We start from the raw sequence: 25,761 nt of genomic DNA, 5'->3' as shown, positions 1-25,761 counted from the left end.
TGTGCCAGAAACGTGGAGAATTGGTTTGTTTCACTATTTTATTTAACCCTAACAGCAACCAAGTGAACTTGGTCCGAATATAGGCACTTACGGAGGATAAAACTGAGACTTCGCGTTTGTATCCACGTGCTATTTAATTTTTTAGCATTAACATTTTTTAAAATATTTGTTTATTTTTGAGAGAGAGAGAGAGAGAGAGCACAAGCAGGGGAAGGGCAGAGAGAAAGGGAGACAGAATCCGAAGCGGGCTCCAGGCTCCGAGCCGTCAGCACAGAGCCCGACGTGGGGCTCGAACCCACCAACCATGAGATCATGACCTGAGCTGAAGTCGGGGGCTCAACCGACTGAGCCACCCAGGCGCCCCTGTATCACGCCGTCAGCTACCAGACAAGCTGGGATTTAAACCCAGTTCACTCTGAATCCAGATCTTTGGTTCTTAGCTTCTGAATCGAACTCCTTCGGGCCACCTGGGTGGCTCAGCGGGTTGAGCGTCCAACTCTTGATTTTGGCTCAGGTCATGATCTCATGGCTTATGAGCTTGAGCCCCACGTCAGGCTCTGCGCTGACAACTCAGAGCCTGCTTGGGATTCTCTGTCTGCCTCTGCCTCTGCCCCTCCCCCCCTTTTCACTCTCTCTCTTGAAAATAAATAAATAAACATTAAGAAAACAAAACAAACCCAGAGCTCACTATTAAAAAAAAATAATAATAAAGGGAACTCATTTAAGACTTTGGTCCTAGGATTCCTTTCTAAGAGATGAGGTAAGTCTGCGACCCAATCTTTAATTCTATCACGATTTAAATGGAGTTCTAATTTATTACCAATCACTAAATAGGAAATTCTCTCAACGTCAAGCCATTGGGAGAAAGTGAGGTTACATGAATGTCACAAGTGTTTCGCAGGCGAGCGTTCAGTCTGTGTGTGGGCAGGCAGCGTGAGGCAGAGGAAAGGACCTGGGTGTGAGGTTGACCTTGGGGGGACTTGGCCCCACCTGGCCAGCTGTGTGATCTCGGCCATTCACTTACCCTCTCTCAGCCTCAGTTTCATTCCCTATAAGATGGGGCTAAAAATACCCACCTGAAAGGAACGCTGAAATCTTTGGAGATCATAAACTACAAATCTGCACCGCGCCCGGCAAATATAGCCCGAAGACATTAGTCCCGCTCCATAAAAGGCAAGAAGTGATTTCATTTTACTTTCCTGCTTACAAACCACCAGTTCCAGTCAAGCTTTTGGGACAAAACTCTAACTCCTTACCTCAGCCTAAAGGCCTTGGAGCCCCGTTATGTAACCAGCCTCCTGTTTAGACATTCTCCCTCTCACCGGGCTCAGATGGGCCAAGCATTAGTTTTGCACCCCTGGATCTTTGAACATGCTGTGTCCTTGGCTGAAAATACTCTTTCATCGCTTTATTAACTTACTACCCCCTTGTGCTTTAAGTCTAAGCTCAACTATCCCTTCCCCAGGGAAATCTTCCCTGAAGCCTAGAAAACATCAGTCCCCTCCTTATCTACCCCCGGTGCTCCTTCTTCTTTGGGGTACCGCTCACAGTGGTAAGTACTTAATTCATCATGAATCTGTCTTGTCACTAGGATGTGACCTCCAGGAGGGCAGGGGCGGCATTGACCCCGTGTTCGTGTCCAAATCCCAGTTCCTGGCATGGGGCCTCATTCACAACAGGTGCTCGACAAGCTTTCACTGAATGAATGAAATAAAAAAGAATAGGGGCGCCTGGGTGGCTCAGTCGGTTAAGCGTCCAGCTTCCGTTCAGGTCATGATCTCGGGGTTCGTGGGTTCAAGCCCCGCATCGGGCTCTGTGCTGACAGCTCAGAGCCTGGAGCCTGCTTCCGATTCTGTGTCTCTGTCTCTCTCTGGCCCTCCCCCTCACTCTCACGGTCTCTCTGTCTCTCTCTACGAAATAAATAAACATTAAAAAAAGAAGAAGAAGAAATGAGTGGATGAATAAAGGATTACCTTATTTTCAAGATTCCCCTTGATGTTTCCCGACCCGCTTTTATTAAAAGAAGACCGCAGGGTGTAAGCCGCGGAGACTTCTAGCAAAGGCACAGGTTTTTGCCCAGAGTGGTGGGCTTTTCACTCTTGAGGAGGACGAGCCTTCCCTGGGGACCGTGTGTTACCTGTGGCGCGACAGGCACCTCGTGTCCCCAGCAAGCTTCATTCGGCCTGGCCGGAGCGATACACCGGATGAAAGAAACCTACCACGTCTCTGACACCGATGCTCCGTTTTATGATGGGAGCAGCCGAGCTGGGGCCGGCAGGTGCCGGCTGGCCTGACCTGGGCTCTGTGGAGAATCATTAGAGCCTCCTTAGAGATGCGGATTTACTCTGTGTTTAATCAGCCACAGGCAGAAGACGTGGCTTCATTTCAGCTCGACGAGAGCCAGATCACAAAAGGAAGATGGATGGTCAACACTATATTAGTTCATCATTACAAGCATATTGTCTTAATTTGAAGGAACAGCCTGGCACCCGGGCTAATCCAGGAGGACAGTGCAATACGGCCAGTGCGGAGGGCCAGCTAAGCTTAACTCTCAGCGCGCCCCTTAAGGAGAAGCTCTTATGTGTTTTCTTAATTACTATTTTAAGGGAAGTGAGAACCATAAAATGCATCCCTCCGTCACTTACGAAACTCCCCCGCTTGGAATTCAAGATGCTTAAAGAACGACTTTTTCCTTCCCTGAAATGTCTGGATGTCCCTCCCTATAAGGAAATACTGCGGGGGCGCCTGAGCGGCTCAGTCAGTTAAGCATCCTTGATTTCGGCTCAGGTCACGATCTCACGGTTCATGAGTTCGAGCCCCGCGTCGGGCTCTGCGCTGACAGTGGGGAACCTGCTTGGGATTCTCTCTCCCTCCCTCTCTGCCCCTCCCTGGCTCTCTCTCTCTCTCTCTCTCTCTCTCTCTTTCAAAATAAACAAATAAAAACTTAAACGCTCGCCTAAGAAATGCCAGAGAAGGGATTTTTACGCCTGTGTGGGAGGACTCACACATAATCTGAACTCCGTGTCCTTGCCGAACCCCTCCCATGTGAAGCAAAAGCAGATAGCGCATAGCTGGGGCCCTTACAAACAAGTGGATGTTTTAGAATCATTTGGTATGTGTCACATCCGTGTTTTCATTCCATCCCCTGAGCCTGAGCACAAAGAGCTTTTACAGCCCTCCCCGCCCCGATGACTCTTTTCCAGATGTTCTGAAACAACATCAACTGACCCAGTTTACCCCTGAGAGGTTTATAAAGGTGCATTTATGGAGCGCCTGGCTGAGCGAGGCTGAGATGCTAAGTACTCCCAAAGTGAAGAAGAAACTTAAGAGGCTTAGCGATGGATGTAGAAATATTATCATCAATCATCAGCCATCGGGGTGATAGCATCCAGTCCTCTCTCACCTACAGGCACAGATTTCGGCGTCGGGAAGTGAAGACTGCGCCGTCGAAATGCGCGGTCTTGGCACATTTAAATGTGGGCACGACGAGGCCAAGGACCTTGTTAGCATAAAACCTGAACACGTGTCACTTGCTTTCCATGCTGCACAGGATGGAAAGGAGATCACACTTGCAGAAGTCAGAAGGGGCAGGCCAGGGTTTTGTACAACAGACCTTTGCGCGGAAGCCGGACCGCCGGGACAAGAGAAGTCATCATGTGTGGGCGGAAGGTTGTTTCATTCCTAGGACACGGGCAGCAGCCTCCAGAGCAGTCCTTGGGATCAGAACCCAGCTCTTCGCCTACGTAGCGGAGGCGAGCCATTTCTCAGGGAGAAACAACGCGCTGTCTTACGTGCGGTCGTACGAAAAGTGCCACCAATTCCCTCCAAACGCGGGCATCGGGCACCGCGTCAGAATCTGGCAAGAAGGTGGGGGAGTTCTTCCCCAGCACATCTGCCACGTGTGTGTAGACGGCACTCGGTGGGAATGGGCCCCCTCCCCAACCGCCAAGGTAAGCGACATGCCAAGGCCTTGATGCGCAAGGTACTTAACGTTCCATGGGACGTCGATCCCCTACTGGCTGCCGGCGTAGAATGAAAAACCTTCCCGGCCTGACTTCTGTTATCACTGGCACCGGACGGGGTGCAGGCATCTCGTTGAGGTACTTTGCACGTGAGAGGGAAGGTGGACTCGTGTAGGAGGCTCTTATTCCCTGCAGATCTCGGAATGCCTGCTGTTCAGCAACCGTTCACCCTGTGAGACCTGAGACACGCCACCAACTAACAGGTGATGGTCCTTTCGCTGAGTTCAGAAATGGATGCCCCTTCATCTGTGGAAAAGCTGGGGAGTCCCGGCCAGCGCCGGACCCGCTTGTCTAGCACAAACCCTGGGGAGGAAGCGTTCGTTCCGACTTTGGTGCGGACGTGGGCATCCGCTCGGCAGAGGATAAACCACACTCTGCTTCGGACACTTGTGGCGTGGGACACTAAAGACCGATCGTTTTGGGGGTCCGTTGGCATTGCTGGTGTTTTTCGATTCCGGCAACGGATCTGCTCCTAGTTGGAAACACCAGTTACGTTACCCTTATCTTAACATCCTTCAGCGCCGGTGTCGTTAGTGGTCATCCAATTAGCTGCTTCCTTCGATTTCAGGTCCACTGACAGTTCGGGGTGGTTTGAGTTGAGTGGGGTGGACAAAGGGGAAATTGGCGATTTCCTCTGCCTCCTGCAGAGTTAATCTCTCGTCCAGATACTGCTAAAACATCTCTTTCAACAGCAGTCTTTCTTCCTAGTTTAGCAGCATAAACGTACAGAACAAGTTTCTTCTTTACAATGCTCTAACTCAAAGTCCCAATGATAGATGATTTCCTGATCCGGAAGAAGACACTTAAACCCTTATGCTTCTTTCAACAATTTATTCCAGTTTGAACAGGACAGTCTATTTCCCATTTTAGCATGGAGCAGTCAGGTTATGTGTGTGCAAACAAAATTGTCTGGCATCTCTACAAGCGTGGGGTGAGAAAAAGGACCCGGAAAGTACGTTGCCAGCCAGAACTATTACTCTCTTGTGTGCACTTTTCGATACTTGGGCATTTTTCTCTGCTCTTGTTTTTGCTTTTTAATTTTTTTTAACGTTTATTTTTTTATTTTAATATTTTTAATTTTTTAAAAATGTTTATTTGTTTTTGAGACAGAGAGAGACAGAGCATGAGCAGGGGAGGGGCAGAGAGAGAGAGAGAGAGAGAGAGAGAGAGAGGAAGACACAGAATCTGAAGCAGGCTCCAGGCTCTGAGCTGTCAGCACAGAGCCCGACGCAGGGCTTGAGCTCCCGGACTGCAAGATCATGACCTGAGCTGGAGTCAGACGCGTAACCGACTGAGCCACCCAGGCGCCCCATGTTTATTTTTGACACAGAGAGAGAGAGAGCACGAGTGGGGAAGGGGCAGAGAGAGAGAGTGAGACAGAGGATCCAAAGTGGGCTCTGTACTGACAGCCGAGAGCCTGATGCGGGGCTCAAGCTCACAAACCGTGAGATCATGACCTGAGCCAAAGTTGGATGCTTAACCAACTGATCCACCCAAGAGCCCCTCATTTCCTCTGTTCTTAAAAGCCCTGTCTGGGTCTGCGGGGAGAACAAACTTTCTTACCATGGATCCTGGGATATTTTCTTAGTCTCTTTACCCCAGTGGCCCAAATAAAGGCCAGTTCTAGTTTTAATCTTTGCATTGTTTTGTTATGCATCAACCCCTCCCTTCCCGGACACCCCTGCCCTGTGTGCCCACCGAAGAGCCATTTGGGTTGCTCACGTGGTCAAGCTGACCCAAATCCATTCCAACAAATGTTTTACTTTTGCCTAGTAGAACATTTGTTACGAGGAACGTGTTCTGTCCTGCCTGCTACATCTGAGCTGCTGAAATGTCACTTCCCTGGCAATTATTTCCATGAGGAAATGTTTGCAGCCATCTTCAAAAAGGGGTCCCCCTTCCTTACTCCAACAAAACACACAGGAAGTTAGCACATGCGTTTCTAAAATCCTTTTTTACTGGAGAGCCTGGGTGGCTCGGTCGGTTAAACGACTCCTGATTTGGGCTCAGGTCGTGATCTCACGGCGTGTGAGTTCGAGCCCCGTGTCAGGCTCTGAGCTGCAGAGTCAGCTTGGAATTCTTTCTCTCTCTCTCTCCCTTTCTGCCCCTCTCCTAGCTCATGCTCTCTCTGCCTCTCTCAAAATACATAGGTAAACTTAAAAAAAAGTCCTTTTTCCTTCATAAAAGTCATCTCTATTCTTCCTTCCTGATCAGCAGGGAGAGGTATATATGCCCACACTCTCTTATATAATTTGCGTTATATAATTTGCTGTATGTCCTTGGCCCGCACAGGCTCAAAGGGCTATAACGCATTTGAGCGTAGGAGTGATTTTAACAATCTCGAGACAAGTTTTCCAACTGGCAGGTCTTTGGGGGAAGCTGAGAGCTACCCTTTCCATGGGTGCCTGCCAAGGGAGCAGCGAGAATCAGAAGCAAATGCTCTCACGTTCACATGATGCACTGACAGTCCAAGTGTCCAGAATCGTCCCCAGTAAGGAACCCTCCCAAAGGCTGAGCCACGTGAAGTCTAAAGAGGGATCGCTGTCATTCGGAAAACTTGTATCAGCTTCCTTCTGCGTTGCCTGAACATCGGTGTCATCTGGGTAAAGTGTTTTGAGGAAACTTTATGCCTCCTCGCAAAGAAACAGCTGTGTATCGCCACAGTCACTAACTTTTGAAAGATGTTACAGGAAGGTGTTCATTTCAAGTCAGTTGCTTCAGCTACAGCTTTCCCGTCATGTTTTAATATCATGGCGTCTCCTTCTGGTCCCCTAAGTGTTACCTGGTTTCTCTGGAGGAGTGGGGGAACCCAGGACCCATAAGTTATGGCTCCTATTAAGAGGGTTGGCTGGACGTGTGGACAACGTGTCAATAATTATTTCTGGCGGGGCCTTAACAGCAGAGGAAGTGCCTCCGTAGAGTGGCTTATTTTAACAGAAGACAGGTATGCCTGACCCGGGTTTTATGACAGATGTCAAATATATCGAAGTGTGTTGTGAAGCAGATCGTCTTATTGGCAAAGAAATGAAAGACCACCAGGAAGATGGATGGGAAGCTTTCCTCAAGGGGTTTCCCGTCTCCTCGCGCAGGTACGTGAACTGGAAGAAAGGCCAACTGGCAGGCGAGAGGGGAGACTTCAGGAAGTAGTCTGAACTTCCCTGCCTGTTGGTGACGCTTGGGAACAAAAGTCCCCGATCCCTTGGAGTGATGTTGGGGCAGTGAGTAGTGGGCGGGGGGGCAGGGCGGGCACTACAGCGATATGAAAGAGGCCACCCCAAGAGCGATCACCTCCTGACACACGATCCTCTAGGCGCCTTCCAGACCTGCTCAATAAATCTTGGTTCTCCAGCCTTCCCTCCTGAGCTCCGTTCAACAAAGACATCTCGAGAGTCCACCATGTGCCAAGAGTTGTGCCCGGCATTAGAGATTAGTGCTAAATACCACACGTTCCAATCAGAAACCTCCCACCTTCCTTCTTCTGGGTCCTCCTTCCTTGGGGAGAAACGGGATCTCAGGGTCACATATTAGCTGCTGGGTGGTCGGAGGTGAGTTGACTCACCGGAAGGCGAGCCTCATAGAATTAAGAGGATTGAACACGACAGCGTCTTTATGCTTGCCCAAAGACTAGATATAGAAACTATAAAAGGGAAGCAATGGCCTCTCCACTGTTTACCTTTTATCCATAAAGACTGCTTTTTGGGTAATTTGTATCATCTGCTACCAAATTAGCGTCATTAGATCACAAGCTTTCTCTATCCCCCAGCCCTGAGCTCCCTGAATCAAATATGATTATCAGGAAAAGGTGCCCCTTGAGACAGAGGGATGACCAAAAGGCCTTCTTTCCTCCAGGTGGGTGGATCCAGCACCGGGTGTTGGGCTTGGTGGAAGCTGGATCTCACTTCACACAGTGCTGGGCACAACGTGCATCCTGGGTGAGCGTTCTCGAATCGATTTATTACGGCCACGGCTGTCCTAGAATGACAGCCTTCAATTTTCAAAGACGTGACTTCAGTCATTGGCAAGACATAACGGATAAATTATAGATAAAATGTAAAAAAGCCACTCCAAGAGTATCCTTTTTTCTTAAGAGTGTTTTCTTCGTCAGATTCCGTGCTGAGAAAAGAGTACAGTAAAACCTTGGATTGCGAGTAACTTGTTCTGGGAGTGTTCTGCAAGACGGGCAAACCTTTCTAATGAATTTTATCTTGATAAACAAGCAACGTCTCCCAATAGGGAGATTAGCTTAGGGAGAGTAGGACCTGACACCGAAGGTCACGTGATCACAACCGAGCCAATGGCCCTTGAAATTTGCTTTGATATGCAAGTGCTTTGGATTACAAGCATGTTTCCAGAATGAACTGTGTCCACAAACCAAGGTTTTACTGTATTTCCTTCTTTGTGGGTTTGCTGGACATAAACTGTGACAGGTGGCTTCCTGGTGACCATGCACTACGGGAGTCAACAGTAGCATGGGTTAGGGAAAAGCCTGGATCAACAGTAACACAAATTATTGAGAAAGGGTATGAATGTCTTTACACCCAGGGGACTCCCCACCATGAGGTAAGGGGGATGAAATAGAGACATGGAGATGACTTGCCGGGAAAGTTAGTTGTGATATAGAGTGTTTGTTGGCTTTACTACTTTTCTTGTTGCAAATCTGATAAAGATAGGTCGGATGCTAAATGTAAAATGCATAGTAGACGGAAGGGCTGCACAGACTTCTGTTTTGCGTTTTTATACAGTCCTGCTTTATCGCCCACTCTGTCCTGTAGCGATACCACGAAGAACAAGCTTAAGAAAGCCGATCTTGTGCCTTGGCTAGGTTTTCCCCTTCATCACCTGGGCTTTTCACCACGACTGCCTACAAACAAGAGATTCTGTCAGAGGGGAAGTGGGAGCCGACTGGTTTCATTCATTTCATCCTCCGAGCCGGCTGCCAAGGTGGTTAAAGGCTTTCTCTACGGAACAGAAAAGGCAAACCTCCCTCGAAGGGAAAAGCAGGATCTTGTCTCACGTAAGAGACAGGAACAGGGTAAGAACTGAACTGAAGAAGGAATCGCTCTGTATGTGAGACTCTTGCCTTTAAGCGAGGCAGTAAGGACAGTTTTGTGGCTCCTATGGAGAGAGGAGTCACCGTAGATGTCTCTCTCTTAGGCGCAAAGGAGAAATGATTTTTTTTTGTTTGAATCTAGGAAACGTAGGATCTGTCACTGAAAGGAGGAGCAAAATGGCTTTTATTTTTTTCATTTTTTTAAAGGTTTATTTATTTTTGACAGAGAGACAGAAAGACAGAGCATGAGCGGGGAAGGGACAGAGAGAGAGAGGGAGACACAGAATCCGAAGCAGGCTCCAGGCTCTGAGCTGTCAGCAACAGAGCCCGACACAGGGCTTGAACTCACAGACCGCGAGATCGTGACCTGAGCCGAGGTCGGGCACTCAACTGACTGAGCCACCCAGGCGCCCCAGCAAATGGCTTTTCAACCACAAGAGAATTCCTCCGATTCATATTCTTTTCTTGTCTTTATTCCAATCCCCCCTCTCTCCCTGCTCTTTTTATTTCAGTCTGAATTTGTATTAAATTCGTTACGTGCTCTTAAGGGAGAGAGGTCTAATCGAGGTGTAAGAGGCTATGAATTAAAAAAAAAAATAGGGAGGGGGGTAGGAATTCACCATCGCTTCACTGAGCTAGACTGGAGCTCATCTTAAGTGCTGTTCCTTCTTTCAGAGAAAAAGATAGCTTTCTCCTCCAGGAAGCTCTGTGTCTCAAAGGCCTTTATTAACTTGATCTTTGGGAATAGTGTTTTAATTTTTTTCCATAATCATCATGCAAATTGATCATGATAATCTCTGGAAAGGAGAAGGAGGGAACCAATGGCCTCATTAACTCCAACCCTGGGAACATGCATGCTCCTAAGAGCTGGGGCCCGGACCCCCCGACGGCTCAAGTCTTCTTTGTGTGTGACTTCGTCCAGTCCCCAGTGCAGGCTGTGGCTTGTTCCCTGCCTGGCTTGTTTAAATTGCTTCATGCATCTGACTCCCTCACAAAATAATGGGAAATAATTTGAAAGGTCCCAACCTTACGAAAGAAACATTTATGTTCTGCTAGATTCCAACGAGAATTTCTAACTCTCCTGTGACGGAGCCAGACCATCCATGCCCAGGTTGTATCCAGACCTTATCTTAAAGACATTGTGGTCTCAAATTGCTAAACTTTGGACAATAAATTGAGTCAGCACATTTAGGTGGCTTCAGATGCAGACTGCTGAATGCTGTTCTGCTGAATTAGGAGGGCTTTTTTGTTTGTTTGTTTTTAAAGAGTGTGTTTTAATTTTCATTTAACATGGAGAATGGCAGAGACAAATAGATCTGTCCAAAATACACTGAGTAGCTGATTTTTGAGCTGGTTATTAATTTCTTGTAAGTGGTTCCTCTTTTTATTTCTATAAACTGTAAAATCCAGGAGAAGCAGAATCAAATGTGATACACTCTTATTGAGAGTGCCGAGCAAGGTGTTAAATGGTTTTAAATGCTGCCTCATTTATCCTCCTCTGACAGGTCCGCCTCATCCTCAAAAAGGATTCGATGCAACTCTTTGGAAATTAACTTCCTCAGAGCCAAGGAGAGCTAGACTGTTTCCCAGTGGATTGTGTCCTGCAGTGAGTAGTAAGGAAGCTGCCGTTCCTCTTGGGATACCTCATTGGGTACCATATACTTCCGGGCAAGGGCGTGGACTCCTTGGGCGTCCAACATTGTGCCTTGTGCACACTAGTGCCTTCCACTGATGAGTTGTATCTGGGGCTGACAAGTATATGGCTTCCTCTTTTGGAGAGGATTGTCCCCTCCCAGGGAGGTACAGATGCAGAGGGTGCTGATGAGGTTGGGGGCGGGGAGGAATAAGGCTACCGCTAGGTCGATTAGATGACCGAATCTAGCCTCTTGAGTTAGAGCGGGGCCTTTGGTACCTCTCCCGGGGGAGATAACACCCCTTTATCTCAGCTGTCACCCCTACAGCTGCGTGTTCTTTCAAGTCGATTTGACCGGTCATGAGAAATTTTGTAACAAATATGCATTGACACCTGCCATCTCGAAGGTACTGAATGAGAATACAACGAAATGGACCTGCAATCGACATTGGGTGAGTTGCTGCCATACGCTAGGTACTCCAGATGCAAACATAAAAGGGCCTAATAACCTCAAATGCGTGCAATGTTAGAACGATGGCCCACAGCGGAGCAGCACGGAGGAGTGGCTTGAGGAGAGCTTGAGAGCAGTGCTAACGTTTGAGCTGGGTCTTGAAGTTGTTAGGAAAAGTTCTTCAGATCGAAACATCGGGGAACAGACCTTCTGTTCTGAAGGGGCTTCGTGTTTAACTCGACACAATGAGTATGTGATCGCCTCGGAAGGAGCCATGAACACGGCTAATTGGTAATTGGTTGAGGAAGGTGGTGAATCATGTGGCTGAGCTGGCATGGCAGTGAATGTATCTGGCAGGACGGTATTTTCTCAAGCTATCCTTCGAAGAATACTGGTTCCTTGAGGTGGTAATTGGTATTGTTTGTGAAAACAGGGGGTTTTAAGGCCAAATACAAGTAGGGAACGCAGGGTTAGGCTGTTGGATGGGGTTCTTTCCTGCAGGACTTCTCAGGGCCTTTAATATATGACTCTGCCTTATACATTTCCAAGAGCTTGTCTTTTTTTTTTTTTTTTTTAACTTTTAAACGTTTATTTATTATTGAGAGACACAGGGAGACGGGGCATGAGCAGGGGAGGGGCAGAGAGGGGGAGAGAGGGAGGGGGACACAGAATCCGAAGCAGGCTCCAGGCTCTGAGCTGTCAGCACAGAGCCCAACGCGGGGTTTGAACCCATGAACCTCGAGAACATGACCGGAGCTGAAGTTGGACGCTTAACCGACCGAGCCATCCAGTTGCCCCTCCAAGAGCTTGTCTTAAACCTATTTGTCTTTCCCTATTCACAGTGTTTTCAGAGTTCCACGGATCTCACGGTGGGAAATACGTCTTTAAGGCAAGAACAGCTGTCAGCTGTCTTTACGAAGTGAACAGTTTCTGGGGTACCTGGGCGGCTCAGTTGGTTGAGCGTCCGACTTTGTTTCAGGTCACGATCTTGCGGTTCGTGAGTTTTGAGTCCTGTGCTGACAGCTCAGAGCCTGGAGCCTGCTTCCGATTCTGTGTCTCCCTCTCTCTCTGCCCCTCCCCCCCCACCCCGATCTCTCTCAAAATAAATAAACGTTAAAAAAAATTGAAAAAAGAAGTGAATAGTTTCTATTTGAGAAACTGTGGGCACCTGCGAGGAAGAATACCAATTGTGAGAGACTGGGTGCAAGGTGGCCTGTAACCAAGTTGTTAAAAATCTTCTGGGCAGGGGCACCTGGGTGGCTCAGTCGGTTGAGCGTCCGACTTCGGCTCAGGTCACGATCTCATAGTCTGTGAGTTCGAGCCCCGCGTCGGGCTCTGGGCTGATGGCTCAGAGCCTGGAGCCTGCTTCCGATTCTGTGTCTCCCTCTCTCTCTGCCCCTCCCCCATTCATGCTCTGTCTCTCTCTGTCTCAAAAATAAATAAAAAAAAAAAGTCAAAAAAAAATCTTCTGGGCAGAAGAATGTAAGGGTCCGAATCAAGGCACTGAAGACGTAAAGGAGGGAATGGAACCGAAAGACAATTAGCGGGTAGAATGGATACTCTGTGACCAAATGGGGGTGAGTGACAAAAAAAAGTACTCGAGGATTACTCCCTGGGGTCTAGTTGGGAAGCTCGGGCGAAGAGAGATTTTGAGTAGAAGGTGAAAAAGTTGGTTCATTTTGGGCTGTGATATAATTGTGGTGTCTATAAGACCAACAGCGTTGATCAACTCATTCAGTAGTTGGAGAAACTAATCTGTAGCTCAAGATACACGTGGACATAACTTTACCTTTCTGTGATGCTTCAGAGGACTCTTTGCTATCTAGCCATGACTTAGGAATCACCGTAATTAACATTAAGTGTTGCTTGACCGTAAATGTATAGAGATGTAGGTTGTAGAGAGCTGTGTTTAATAGAAAGCTGAAAACAAGCCATTAACTAGATTTACTAATAGGTGCCTTGCCCAGGAACAGTGCATCGGGGGAAAAAAAAAACAAGCAAGCAAACAAAAAAACATATAAATTAATATGTCAAGAAAAAAAAAAAAAAGAAAAAGGAAGATACAACCCTTGTTCAAGGAACTTATTATCTTCAGCCTATAGAAGATATGACAGGTGGCCAGATTACCTGTGTTAGGATCATGGACCTTTTGCTTGCTATATGACCTTGGGCAAGTTAGGTAACTTTTTAAAGCTTGGATTTGCTCCCTTGCCAAATCATCTTTGCAGAATATTAGTATCCTCCTCATTAAGGAGTTGTAAGGATTAGCTACGGCGAAACAAAAATTGATTTCCTGTATTTTGATGGTGTACAATAAATTTCTTTAGGAAATAATGTGTGCATTGTGATCTATTTAATAAATTTTACTATTGCTTTATTTGATTTCCAGTTAATGCCAAATAATAACCTGTCTATTTGAATTGCAAAAATCAAGCTGGTTTGAATTAAAGAAGTGTGAAAAATTCTTGGGTTGGCAAAATACGGTAACACTTCCATCAATTAAAAATAGGTAAAATGTGTTAGAAATCATGAAAAGTTCACGCTTTAATTGAACCGGCTTTTTCATGAGCCTGTATTTTTACGCAGCTTAATGAAACAAAAATTGAAACAGTGCCCATTATGAAATCTGCGTTAATTGTTATTATTTCCAGAAAGTTCACATGATTACAAAAAGTTTTGCTGTCATGCCAAGTAGAAATGTACAGTACCTGCCTTTCATTTTCTCTGGATTTCTTTTTGGTAATAAAGACCAACATTCATTTTGGCAAACAGAGCACTCGCTAAATTGAAAACTTCCTTTAAACACGCTCGAAACTTTTGACATCAGATTGCCAGAATTGCAGGGTATTTTTGTCAGTCTGACAAAACTTTCTTTGTTCCTCCTGGCTTCATCAACAGCAAGAGTTTCTCCACTTACTGTTACTTCAATACCATCATAATCTTAAATCTCTTTGTGCTAGAAGGCACTGCGATATTAATTAACAATATAGTCTAATTATTTACCCTCGTTGGTTCATACAAACCCCTACAGTATAATCATTAGACTCCCTGAAGGGGTTTCACGGTATTTTGGAGTGAAATAGAAAGGTTTGTTCCTGACTTACACTGGCTGACGAGTGTAATTAGATATAACCTACAATTCACCGATAGGTCCCTAGATCAAATATAACTTATCTGGGAAGTGTCCAAAGATAGGTGCTGATGTTGATGGACCACGGCTGGGCAGCACACATAAATGAGTGGGGCTTTTAATTTACCTCCTGGCATCTCGGAGAACATTCCGGGGGTTTCTGGAGACAAAGGGAAAACAGAGGGTGGCCAAATCGGTCATTCATTTTAGACTGTTCTCAAGGCAAAGCTTCACAAACCACGCCTAAGAACGGCTCAGCTGGCTGAAAGTGTTCTGTGACCCACTCTTCTGGCTTAAGCGCTAGCCTAGGGATGCAGAGAAATCTTTTCTAGCTGTAAGAGGTGCGGTGTGAAGAATCCTGGGTGTGCCTGGGGCTGAATCATCAGGGCAGGATGCCTTCTGGAAGCACTGCAGAGAAATGTTTCTAGGCCCGGCAGGGTGGTCAGATCTGTGTGCAAAACCTTAATGCCCTGGGGCTTATCTGGCATTAACAAAAAAAATTTTTTTTTTAACGTTTATTTATTTCGAGAGACAGAGACAGAGCGCGAGCGGGGGAGGGGCAGAGGGAGCCGAAGCACAGAATCCGAAGCAGGCTCCGGGCTCTAAGCCAGAAGTGGGGGCTCGAACCCACAAACCGTGAGATCAAAACCTGAGCTGAGTCAGACGCCTACCTGACTGAGCCACCCAGGAGCCCCTTATCTGGCATTTTGTAATGAAGAAAAGGTTTCTTCCAGAAGGAGACTCAAAGCATTCCTTGGTCTCCACAAATATATCTTAGAAAGAGTGGTAGTAACAGAACTGACGTCGTGGCATAATAAAGCCCCAATGTCACCCGACCCCCCCCCCCCCCCACCCCTTAAAATCCGAATCAGTGTCTAAGAGCCGGACTCAATTTGAAACCTCGGATTGGCTGGCCCGAGCAAGAGGCAAGCAGCACAGGCCACCGCCTGAAGTTGTGAAAAGAGTTTGGTCAGTGGGAAACGGTAGCAACAATGAAATAATCTTTGATTCTAGACACTGAAGCTCATCACAACTCGGGGCAGCTTGAACCGCCCGTTCGTTGACAGTATGAGAGATGAGAAGAAAAATCTAGTGTGGGCTAAATCCGGAAGACTCTGAGGATCTCGAATATTCTTCTGAAACGCAGAAAACAAATGGTGTGGTTTAACCTACATAAGCAGCTCAATAAGGAAGGTTCCTCGGGAGACGGAAGCGGGGGCGGGAGGGGCAGGTATCCGCCGTGACTCTCCTGATTGAAATCCCCCCTGAAATCTTGGTCAAGGAGAGGTAAGAATTGAGAAAAGAAATGTGCCCCGTTTCATAATTCGACAGGTGTTAGCAGCCAGGAAGGGAAATCAAGACGTGATGCCTCCCGAGGGGCGATCTGTGAATAGGAAGAGGGATAAAGCAATCAGAGATTGCGGTGTTTGGGTTTCTGCCTGCGGAGAAATGACAAATGGAATCCTTGCCAGCTTGGAGGTTCTGACTCACAGAAACATGAGACGTCACGTGAGCTATAAAGGCAAATAGAAAGAGTTGTGTAGGCACCGGAGAGGTTTTGTTTTACAGCGTGTTAATCTTGATATTGGGGGATTGGTCTGGAAGTTGCTTGAATCTGCTGGAAGGCATCCCAACACACCCCCCCCCCCCCCCAGTCTGTTCCAGGGGATAAGCTGCCCATCCGTGCACTCGCTTGACAGAGTTTCTGGAGCTCCTACTATGTGCTGGTCACTGGGAGGAGTAAAAACAGACGTGTTACTGACCTCACAGGGCCGGCAGTCAAAGGAAGCGTCCGGGAAGGCTGTCCCACCGGGAATTTGTGGCCAAAGGTGGGCACAGTCTGGGGTGTGGAGGAGAGGCGGAAAGGCCCGTGTGGGCCAGGGGCAATATTTTCTTTTGGCCATTAAGAAAGATGAGGAGCCATTGAAGGGTTTTATTTAAAAAAAAAAAAATTTTTTTTAGCGTTTATTTATTTTTGAGACAGAGAGAGAGCATGAACGGGGGAGGGTCAGAGAGAGAGGGAGACACAGAATCTGAAACAGGCTCCAGGCTCTGAGCAGTCAGCACAGAGCCCGACGCGGGGCTCGAACTCATGGACCTCGAGATCATGACCTGAGCCGAAGTCGGCCGCTTAACCGACTGAGCCACCCAGGCGCCCCTGAAGGGTTTTAAAGTAGTGATACGATCAGATTCGTTTCCACAGGTTCTCTGCCGGCCTCCCAACAGCGTTCGCTGACTGCCCCCTTCCCCCCTCGCGGCCATGGCGGTGGGTGTTTGAACAATCTCTGGAAATGGATGAGGGCCTCAGAGTGTTGGTGACAAGAAACTGGAGTAATGGAGAGGGATGGAGAGAGGGTTTCCTGGGGTTTGGACCCTCATGACCTCCCAGCTGGACCGCACAGTCGTTCCCTTTGATAGTCCTGGGTCTGATGCGTTCTTCTCCTGCCAGACCGGTCTTCTCAAACAACTGCTCCCTGTCCGGAAGCCTTCCCTAGCTCCCTGGTGCTACAGTTACAGACCTCCCTAATGCAGCAGCGAGGCCCTCCGTGGAAGGGTCCCTGTCAGGCTTTCCTGTGCGGTTATCCATGATGTTTACACAAATAGAACTTCCCAAACTGGTTCCACGGACTGCCAGTTCAATGAGACGATAACTGGGCCTCTGTAGAAAAATGGGGGGGCCTACCTGTCAAATGAATTGGTAAAACAAAGCCAGCATTATAATTATATCCTGTCCTCGAGATTCCCGATGCAGTTAACCTCACTAAAGGCTCTGATAAGTCCTGCAAACTTTTGTTTGACTTAGCATTTCCCAAGCACAGTGAACATCAAATCCCTTTTCTGTGCATAACAAGCAGGGGCACCATGTTGAAAGGTTTGGGAAACACTACCCTAGCTAACCTTCTCGCTTTTGCCACGTTGGTCTATTTAACCCCAAATATGTCTTTCGAATTTCTCACGGCACGGCTTTCCTTATGCTGTTTCTCCTTTTGCAAAACTCTTCGTTATCCTCTCCCTCTTTCTAAGCACATCCAACTCAATCATCACCTCCTTCGTGAAGCCCAGCGTGATGATCCCAGCTCAGCTGGATATTGTTCTTTCCCTCGCTTTAAAAGCACTTGGAGACTGGGTTGTTTGGGATTTATTTACTGCCTCGTCTTGTTCCCTTTTATGCTTTCCGTGTTACTCTTTCCATCTTTACAGTCACGGAAGTCGCTTAAAAAGCTCTTGGAAGGATGCGTGGTCTCCTTTTTTTACATGGAAAGGCAAAATGACGAAAGAACCTGAGTTTTGGAAGCCAACAGTCATGTCGTTGCTTTGCAGCTCACCAGCCACATGGGGGGGGGGGCAGGTTACCCAGCCTCAGTGTGTTTGAGTTTTCCCATCTATAAAACTCCCCGTTGCTGGGGCGCCCGGGTGGCTCAGTCAGTTAAGCATCTGACTTCAGCTCAGGTCACGATCTCACAGCCTGCGGGTTCGAGCCCCGCGTCGGGCTCTGTGCTGACAGCTCGGAGCCTGGAGCCTGTTTGGGACTCTGTGTCTCCCTCTCTCTCTCTTGCCCCTCCCCTGCTTCTGCTCTTTCTCTCTCAAAAAATAAACATTAAAATAAATAAATAAAAAAAAACCCCTCCCCGTGGCGAACACTGAATGAGACCGTATATAGTATCTGACATATTGTAAGCAATCGGCCCCTGCCAGCTGCGCTTACTATAACCATCATCGTTGTCCTCATTTACTACTGCTCCGAAATTATTTCTCCTTTATTTGTTATGGTGACTGTACCTGTCCGGCGTTCCAGGACATCAACATCTCTCAATATTCTGATATTTCGGCATCCAGAGAGGCTGCCTCTCTCCCTGCGAAGGCAGAGACAGGTGCGCCTGCGGCCCAGCAAGGAACGGTCTACTGCCCAGAGGTGGACGGCCCGTGGCTATAACGACCAGGCTCCCTGGATTTTCTGGTCCACCCAGATTTCGATAGTAAATCCCATCCGCAAACGAGGAAATCGCCCGGTGCTTCTGATTTGTGGTTCAATGCGAGTGCTGTGCGTTGTGGGAAGCGGTGTGTGGTCCTCGCTCGTGGCTGACTTGCCTGCCTGGTGGTCTACACGGCCCGGATGTTCAGCGTACCTGCAGCTGTCAGTCAGCGGCTGGGCGGAATCAGCATTTTATTTGCTTTCGGTGAGGTTTCTCTGGAATCTTGGCAGGTGATTGTCTCTGTTATGCTAGTCCGGCAACAGAAAATGTCAGGGGTCCTTTTATGCTGAACATGGGGAACATATGGGAATTAAGAACACGCCGAAATATCTGTGCCTCTATACTTTTCACACACCCCCCCATGCCTATTGAGCACCTGCTATGTGCTGGGCACAGTTACAGGAGGTTGTGATACAACAGCAAACAAGAGACGACACATCTCTATTGTAACGGAACTCAAGGCTCGCTGGGGAAGGGAGAAAACAACGATGGCGGCAAAGGAATATATAATGTGCCCGGTGATGTCAAAGCTACCAGATAAGAGATAACCACAGTAGGGTGTGTCGATGGCGAGTTGGGGAACTCAGTGGAGTCCTCTATGTCCAGAGGAAATCTGAGCCACGGTAGGAGGGGAATGTGAGAGGAGCACGGGCTGAGGAACTCCGAAAGGCAAAAGGCACGAGAAGAAAGCCAAGATAAAGGGAAAGAGTGGCTTGATGGTGGTAAAGAAACAGGCCGGGTGTCCCGGCCAGGTCAAGGGTGGATTTTATCCACAGAGGGAAGCCACAGGTGGGTTTGAAGGGGGAGGCATTGCGTGTGCGTTTTTACAAGGTCCTTCTGGCAGGGTGGGGGGTTGGGCAATGGGCTGAGGAGGGTCCGGTGGCTATGGAGAGATGAGTTGGGGCTGCGACAATAGTTCGGGGAAGAGAGGGGTGCCCGGTTGGGCTAGGCTGGGCTTTCTCAACCTCAGCACCACTGACGTCTTGCCCTGCATAACCTGCCTTGCGGGAGCTGTCCTGGGCACGGAGCCCTCTCCCCGGGCTCTACCCACTGGAGGGCAGCGGCGTCCCCTGCCCCCCTGCCCCCCAAGTTGTGACGACTCCAGGCAGATGCCCCCTGCGACGTAGACTTGTCCCCAGTCGAGAATGGCTGGACTGGGCAGGTGACGGGGATGGTGGGAAAGATCTGAGAGTGAGGAGGCGGAGTCTGAGGGGTGGTGGGAACGAAGAAGGAGCAGAAGGGAGAGAGGGGGGCGGTTGGTGCCCAGGTGGGGGAGGGGAGGCTCCCTGAGGACCGGGCTCACGCAGGTCGGTCCTGGAGGCGGCAGCGCCGGGGGAGCCCATGAGCCCCCCCTCGCAGTGGAGACGCGCGCAACAAGTCGAATCCCCAGGCTCGCTGTGCAGGAGAAAGGCCAGGATGGAGAGACGGGTTTTAAACTTGGTGGCTGGTGACTGGGGCCACGGAAGAAGGGCTGAACCAGGGCCGAGCCCCAAGACACCGGGTCAAGGACGGCATCCAGGAGGCCAGCTCCTTGGGGGGACGGACGACCGCCGGCAGGGTGAGGCTTGGGGGCAACCTGTGCATGCCTCGGAAATGGCAGGTGTTCTGGCGTCCAAACGCAGCCCGGCTTCGGATCCCGGTTCCGCCGCTTCGCCCCACGTGACCTGGGGTGCACCAGGGTGCACCTACGTGCCCTGGGTCGTCTTTCGAGGCCTTGTGGTGGCGCCGGGAGAAGGGAGAGGCGGTGCGGTCCTGAAAACCTGGGACAGCGCCTGGCGCACCGCGGATGCTCGGTAAGCGCTAGACGTAGGAAGAGACAGGGGGAGAGGCACATCGCTGCGCATGGCGCGGAGAGAGGGAGACGGGGAGGGAGATAGTCTCTGCCGACGTTCACCTTGAGCCCTTGGCAGCGTGCCCTGGAGCAGGAGGGCCTCACCCGGCGTGCCTAAATCGGATCGGCTGTAACTCTACACAGCCCGGAGCCGACCCGCCCGCGGGTGATGGAATGAAAGGCGTTGTCCTTCCTTCGGGACAGGTGCTCAACTGATAACACTTTAGAGGCTCAAATTCCAGAGCTCAGTTGTTTGCTCTACCCACCAGTGAGCCCAGCTCAGAACACCTGTAGGCTCGCTTCGTGTGATGCGCCAACGCCTGTCTTCTGTGCAGCTCTTTGCCAGCCGTCAAAATAAGCCCCGACGTCCCCCGGGTCGCGGAGTTACGCACGTGGCCGTGAGACAAGCCAGCGTGGGCACAGCCCTGGCAGCCGCCGGCGGTGACCTGAATCCCAGGGCCCCGGCCGAGATGCTTATGTGATTAACGCCACCGGAGTCAGATATAAACTAAAATTAAATATTTTCGAGAGAGAGAGAGAGAAACTTGCCGACACACACATAAAATTCCCTATTAGTTGTGCTGGAGGCCTCGCCGTGTGGAATCGATAAAAAATGATTTAGGACGGATGGTTTTCGGCGGCCGCTGGCGCTTTCAGTCTTCCAGAAAGAAGTTAAAATTAATTTTAATATGTTGATGGTGCTTATTGATGGTAATATTCATAATAAATATCCATCGGAAACATTCTCTGGCACATCCATGTGACAGAGAGGTCAGGAATGTTAATGACTGTCGCCACGACAAAATGCAATTCAGTCAATTACTTTAATTAAATCTGAAACTACTTTATGCCTTCTCATTTATATAGTAAACTGATAGTGGGGGGAAAGGGCATCATCCGTATCTGGTTCATTTGGGGAGTCCAAAGATGTGGTCTCCGATTGTGTTTTAACGTTTTGTAGCTCTTACATCCTTGTGGAACATCTAAGGTAATTATGGGTCTTACGAGTAATGCTGCTGCTTCTATAACGGAAAAAGAGGTGGAGATTTTCTTTTGAATGCAGTTTTATAGAAGGGGAGCTTTCCCTTCACAGATGCTAATCTTGTATTTACAGACTGGGGTATATTGGCTAGAGCCAACATTCCAGGGTAAATGGTAGAAACGTCTACATTTCAGTGAATCCTTTTTAATTATATTGTTTGGGATCAGAAGAAAAGGAACACAGCTGTCTGAGGTTCTCACTGCCACACAGGTTCAAGGGCTTACGGCTCACTCAGTCGTTATGACCGTACAAAATGCCTTTTTTTTTTTTTAAAGTTAATTGTGGTGTCATACAAAACTGTGTTCCTTATGCATTTATATTGTTCAAACCTGGGAAATAGAAGGGTGAGAATTTTTAAAAAAAATTTTAATGTCTTTATTTTTAAAAGAGAGAGAGAGAGAGAGAGAGAGAGAGAACGAGTGGGGGAGGGGCAGAGAGAGAGGGAGACACAGATTCGGAAGCAGGCTCCAGGCTCTGAGCTGTCAGCACAGAGCCCGACGTGGGGCTTGAACTCACGGACCAGGAGGTCATGACCCGAGCCGAAGTCGGCCGCTTAACCGACTGAGCCACCCAAGTGCCACCAAGGGTGAGCATTTAAAAAAAAAACGAGTCAGCCAATCAATTAACGGCTCATTCAGTCTTCCAACAAATAGCTAGTTAGTACCTACTATGTGCCAAGAAGTGCTGTGGGCATCCAAATACGACGGTGAAGCACCCAGATGAAATCCGGTCCCTGCCCTCAAGGGGCTCACGTTTTAGTTGGAAGGAAATGAGAGCACAAGCAAGTAAACTTTGTGGTACCAGATAGTGGCAAAGACACTGAAAAAAGACAACAAAAGGCAGCAGGATGCTGGTAGGGGCAGCAACTTCTCCAGGTTCGCTTAGCTCTGTCCCGGTTTTAGCACAGACAGTCCATCCTGGGAAGCCCCCTAGTTCCAGGCAGACTGGGATTATTGGCCACCCTCAGAACGGGAGAGAGAGTGACCGAGAGCGAGTTTCTTTTGGATGGGCGGTCAGGGAAGGCCTCTCTGGAGAGGTGTCGTGTGGGACGGAACAAGAATGATGCGAAACTGTGGTCTTCGCAAATCTGTAGAACCATCGGGGATAAGACTCACCCCCTCCAGATGGCCCAACAGGGGATTTGTTGCTTGGAGAATATGAGTAAACATGGAGGGAGTGTTTTCTGTGGGCCAGATGTTGTAAATATTCCATCTTATTTCATTTACAAATCAAGTGGTAGGCCTTAGTATTCTCAGTTTACAAGCCGGACATAAAGTGACTATTGTCTGAAGTCTTGAGGCTAATAAGTAGAAGCGTCAGGATAAAACCTAGCTCAGCCCAAGTTCAAAGATCACATGGAGTAGAGTGTGGACGGAGTTTGAACTACTTCGGGAAGGAAGATTTCACTTCCTGCTTGTAGCGGAGGTGAAAACAGATCCTGTATTTCATGGAGCCCAGGCTTTGGCTGTACAGCCCCTTCAACCTCTGCTAAATGGGATTGGACATTATGCTTCATCTACCCTAGATCTGAAAGCTTCTGGGTTAAGCAAGGTCTAAGGCATGCAAAACCTCTTAAAGAACGCAGGGTTTTGGGGGAAATACAAACGGGCAGAAAGATGAGGTGTGGGGCTTCTGCAAATCACAGACCAGGTAAGAGGCAAAGAACACACACACACACACACACACACACACACACGTATCTCTGGCCTCGTGTTGCCTATGGGCGGATGGGAGGCATATATCTTTGCCATTATTTAGTTTCTGGCATGTGTGTATTCTTTGTCTTTTCAGAGCCGATTCTATGTATCATCTCTTTGGATTTTCCGTTGCAACTGACATGGGTACTTGCATGCAATATGGAACCCATCAATATTTGCTGAAATTCAAATATTTGGAGGATTAGCATGGGTATCCTAATAAATTTAAGATTATAATTTTAAGTAATTTTCTACAAGAGAATGTTTGGTGACTCACTTCTGGGTTTGGCTAACAACTGTTTTGGACTTCAAGAAGAACAACATCCTTTGCCATAGTTACATTTTAACTCAACCCATGCCATGATTGCAAATTTTGAAGATATGCCTTTATTTAGATTGAAACGCAATTCTGTGAGACATCAATTCTGGAAAGGTAGATTACAGACATAGCAAAATTCACCCCTCCATAAAAGCAATAAGAATCCTGGCAAAAATCACTAAAAGCAACTTTTTCAGGGCTCTGGAAATTAACCAAAGGTTTGCAGTAATCCGAAGAGTGTTTATTCAAGAACGATGGCTAAATCATGTACGAACGGTGCGTTGGGGTCCCTCCAGTTCTGTAGTAGCCTTGAAAACCATCAGCCTCATAAGTATGGTAGCTATAAAAACAAGTAGCCTAGCAGCCGCTGAAAGAGGAAAATGGTTTTGAATCTCCCCAAAGACCCCTTCCCCAGAAAACTCTCACCATTTGACCTGTCTCACAGTTTGTCTTTATTTGACCTGACTCGAACCTCACTCTGTACAAATAGCCTTTTCTCTGGGGTGTTTGTTAAAAACAATCAGTGGCATTGTTTAACATGGCAGCTCTCAGAGCTGCTGACTACAGTTGGAGCTACCAAGAGACTAAGCAGAACATTAACATGGAAAAACTGGGGAATGAGACGTCCACAGAGGGTTTTGAAAAGCTCCGATGTATTCTTGAAAATCTAGAAGCCCACATGCAAGTGCAGGGCTAGGTGCATGCCCACGAAAGACCCAAGAAGGCTCCAATTTCTCGCCTCTGGTGACCTGGAGTCTCTGTGTAAGCAGGAAGTGAAGGCTAAGGGGGAGTTCTCAGCTCCGTGGCTGAGCACTGAAAGTACCTTTGCCTTGGCAAAGGCGGGGAGACTTAGCTCAAATCATTTAAGGAAATCTCCTCTAGCCACGAGCCGACCCCTTGGGAGCTAAATAGCGACTTCACATGACATAGACTGTAGACTTCACAAACGTGTTTCAAGAAAGTCACTAAGCAAACAAGCAACATCAACTAAAAACTTCAGCAACAATAAACTCAGGTGAGGGTGGAGGGGGAATCTTATTTCCAGAGGGGCCACTTCATATTTTTTAGAAAAACTGTCCAGTTTTCTGGTTTTTAAGTTTTAGATTTTATTTTACTTTTGAGAGAGAGCGAGAGAGTGCACAAGCGGGAAGGGGCAGAGAGAGAGGGGGACAGAAGATCTGAAGTGGGCTGTGTGCTGACAGCAGCTAGCCCGATGTGGGGCTGGAACTCATGAGCTGTGAGATCATGACCTGAGCTGAAGTCAGACGCCCAACCGACTGAGCCGCCCAAGTGTCCCTAAAGCGGCCCAGTTTTCTAAAGAAATAGGAGAGTATGGCCCGTACCCAGGGGAAAAAATAAGTGAAAGAAGCTGTTCCTGCAGTAGACCAGATGTTGGACTTAGTAGACAATGACTTTAAAAGAACTAAAGGAAATTATATCTAAATAATTCAAGGAAAGTATGGGAATGGTGTTTTGCCGAGTAGAGAATATTAGTGAAGAGATAGAAATTATTAAAAAAAATAACCTAATGGGAATTCTGAAGTTGAAAAGTACAAAAACTGAGATGAAAGATTGGCTAGAGTAAGTTAGGATGTTGATTTTAATATCACTAAGGGCAACTAGGAACATAACAACAACAACAACAACAACAACAACAACAACAAAAATAGTAAAACAAGCAGCCAGGGCATTAAAATAGTAAACTGTAAAATATCAGATTAACACAAAAATGACAGTCATGGATAAATCGTACAACCAAAAAACACAAAAGATATATAGAGAACAAATAGCAAAATGGGAGCTGTAAATCCTACCTTATCAGTGATTACCTAATGTAAATGGACTAACCACTTCAATCAAGAGCCGAGGCTGGCAAAATAGGTAATAAAAACATGATCCACCTATATGCTGTCTGCAAAAGAAACACTTCAGAGCAAAGACACAAATAGGTTTAAAGTAAAAGGGTAGGAAAACGTATACCAGGTAAACAGTAATCAAAAGTGAGTCGGGATGGCTATACCAATGCAGATGAAATAGACTTGAAGACAAAATCTGTTACCAGATGTAAAAAATGACATTTTACAAAATTAAAAATATCAGTCCTTCAGGAAGACTAAACAATGATAAACATATTACTTCCCCATGCTGACGCAGGATCCCAAAATATATTAAACAAAAAACTGACAGAATTGAAGGGCAAAATAGACAATTTAACAGCAATAGTTGGAAATAAAACTATTTCTATTTGAAGATGACTGATCTTGTTTACAGAAAATCCGAAAGAATCCACTAAAAAATACTAGAGCTAATAGGTGAGTTTTACAAAATATAAGGTCAATAGGCAAAAATCAACTGTGTTTCTATGCACTAGTAATGAAACTAGTAATGAAAATTCCATTCTTAATAGTGCCAAAAAGAATAAAATATTAAGAAATAAATTTAACAAAAGAAGTTCAAGACTTATATGCTAAAAACTACCAAATCTCACTGGAAGAAATTAAAGAAGATCTAAATAGTTGGAAAGGCATGCCATGTTCATGGATTGGAAGACAATATTGTTCAAATAGTAACACTTCCCAGATGGTCTACAGATTCAACAAATTCCATTCAAA

The 25,761-nt window shown here is 47.4% G+C and overlaps 1 long non-coding RNA gene across 4 annotated transcripts; it reads left to right on the top strand.

The window, feature by feature from the left end:
• The first annotated feature begins 207 nt into the window (after window positions 1–207).
• LOC128772911 (uncharacterized) lies at window positions 208–12,711 on the top strand. Of its 4 annotated transcripts, XR_008416983.1 has the most exons (8): window positions 208–1,552; window positions 6,388–6,625; window positions 6,994–7,111; window positions 7,872–7,954; window positions 8,795–9,054; window positions 10,578–11,157; window positions 11,999–12,379; window positions 12,610–12,711. It is a non-coding gene; the product is annotated as an uncharacterized LOC128772911 (long non-coding RNA). The 4 variants fall into 4 exon arrangements; XR_008416985.1 differs by having other exon boundaries at window positions 6,388–7,111; window positions 8,845–9,054; XR_008416982.1 differs by having other exon boundaries at window positions 6,388–7,111.
• Window positions 12,712–25,761: the final 13,050 nt, after the last annotated feature.

This window comes from Panthera pardus, unplaced genomic scaffold (assembly GCF_024362965.1).
Source record: "Panthera pardus isolate Hobbes unplaced genomic scaffold, ASM2436296v1 HiC_scaffold_24, whole genome shotgun sequence".
NCBI classification, from domain to species: Eukaryota; Metazoa; Chordata; class Mammalia; order Carnivora; family Felidae; genus Panthera; species Panthera pardus.
The sequence above is the reverse complement of the archived record's forward strand: the minus strand, read 5'-3'. Positions and strand labels throughout refer to the sequence as shown.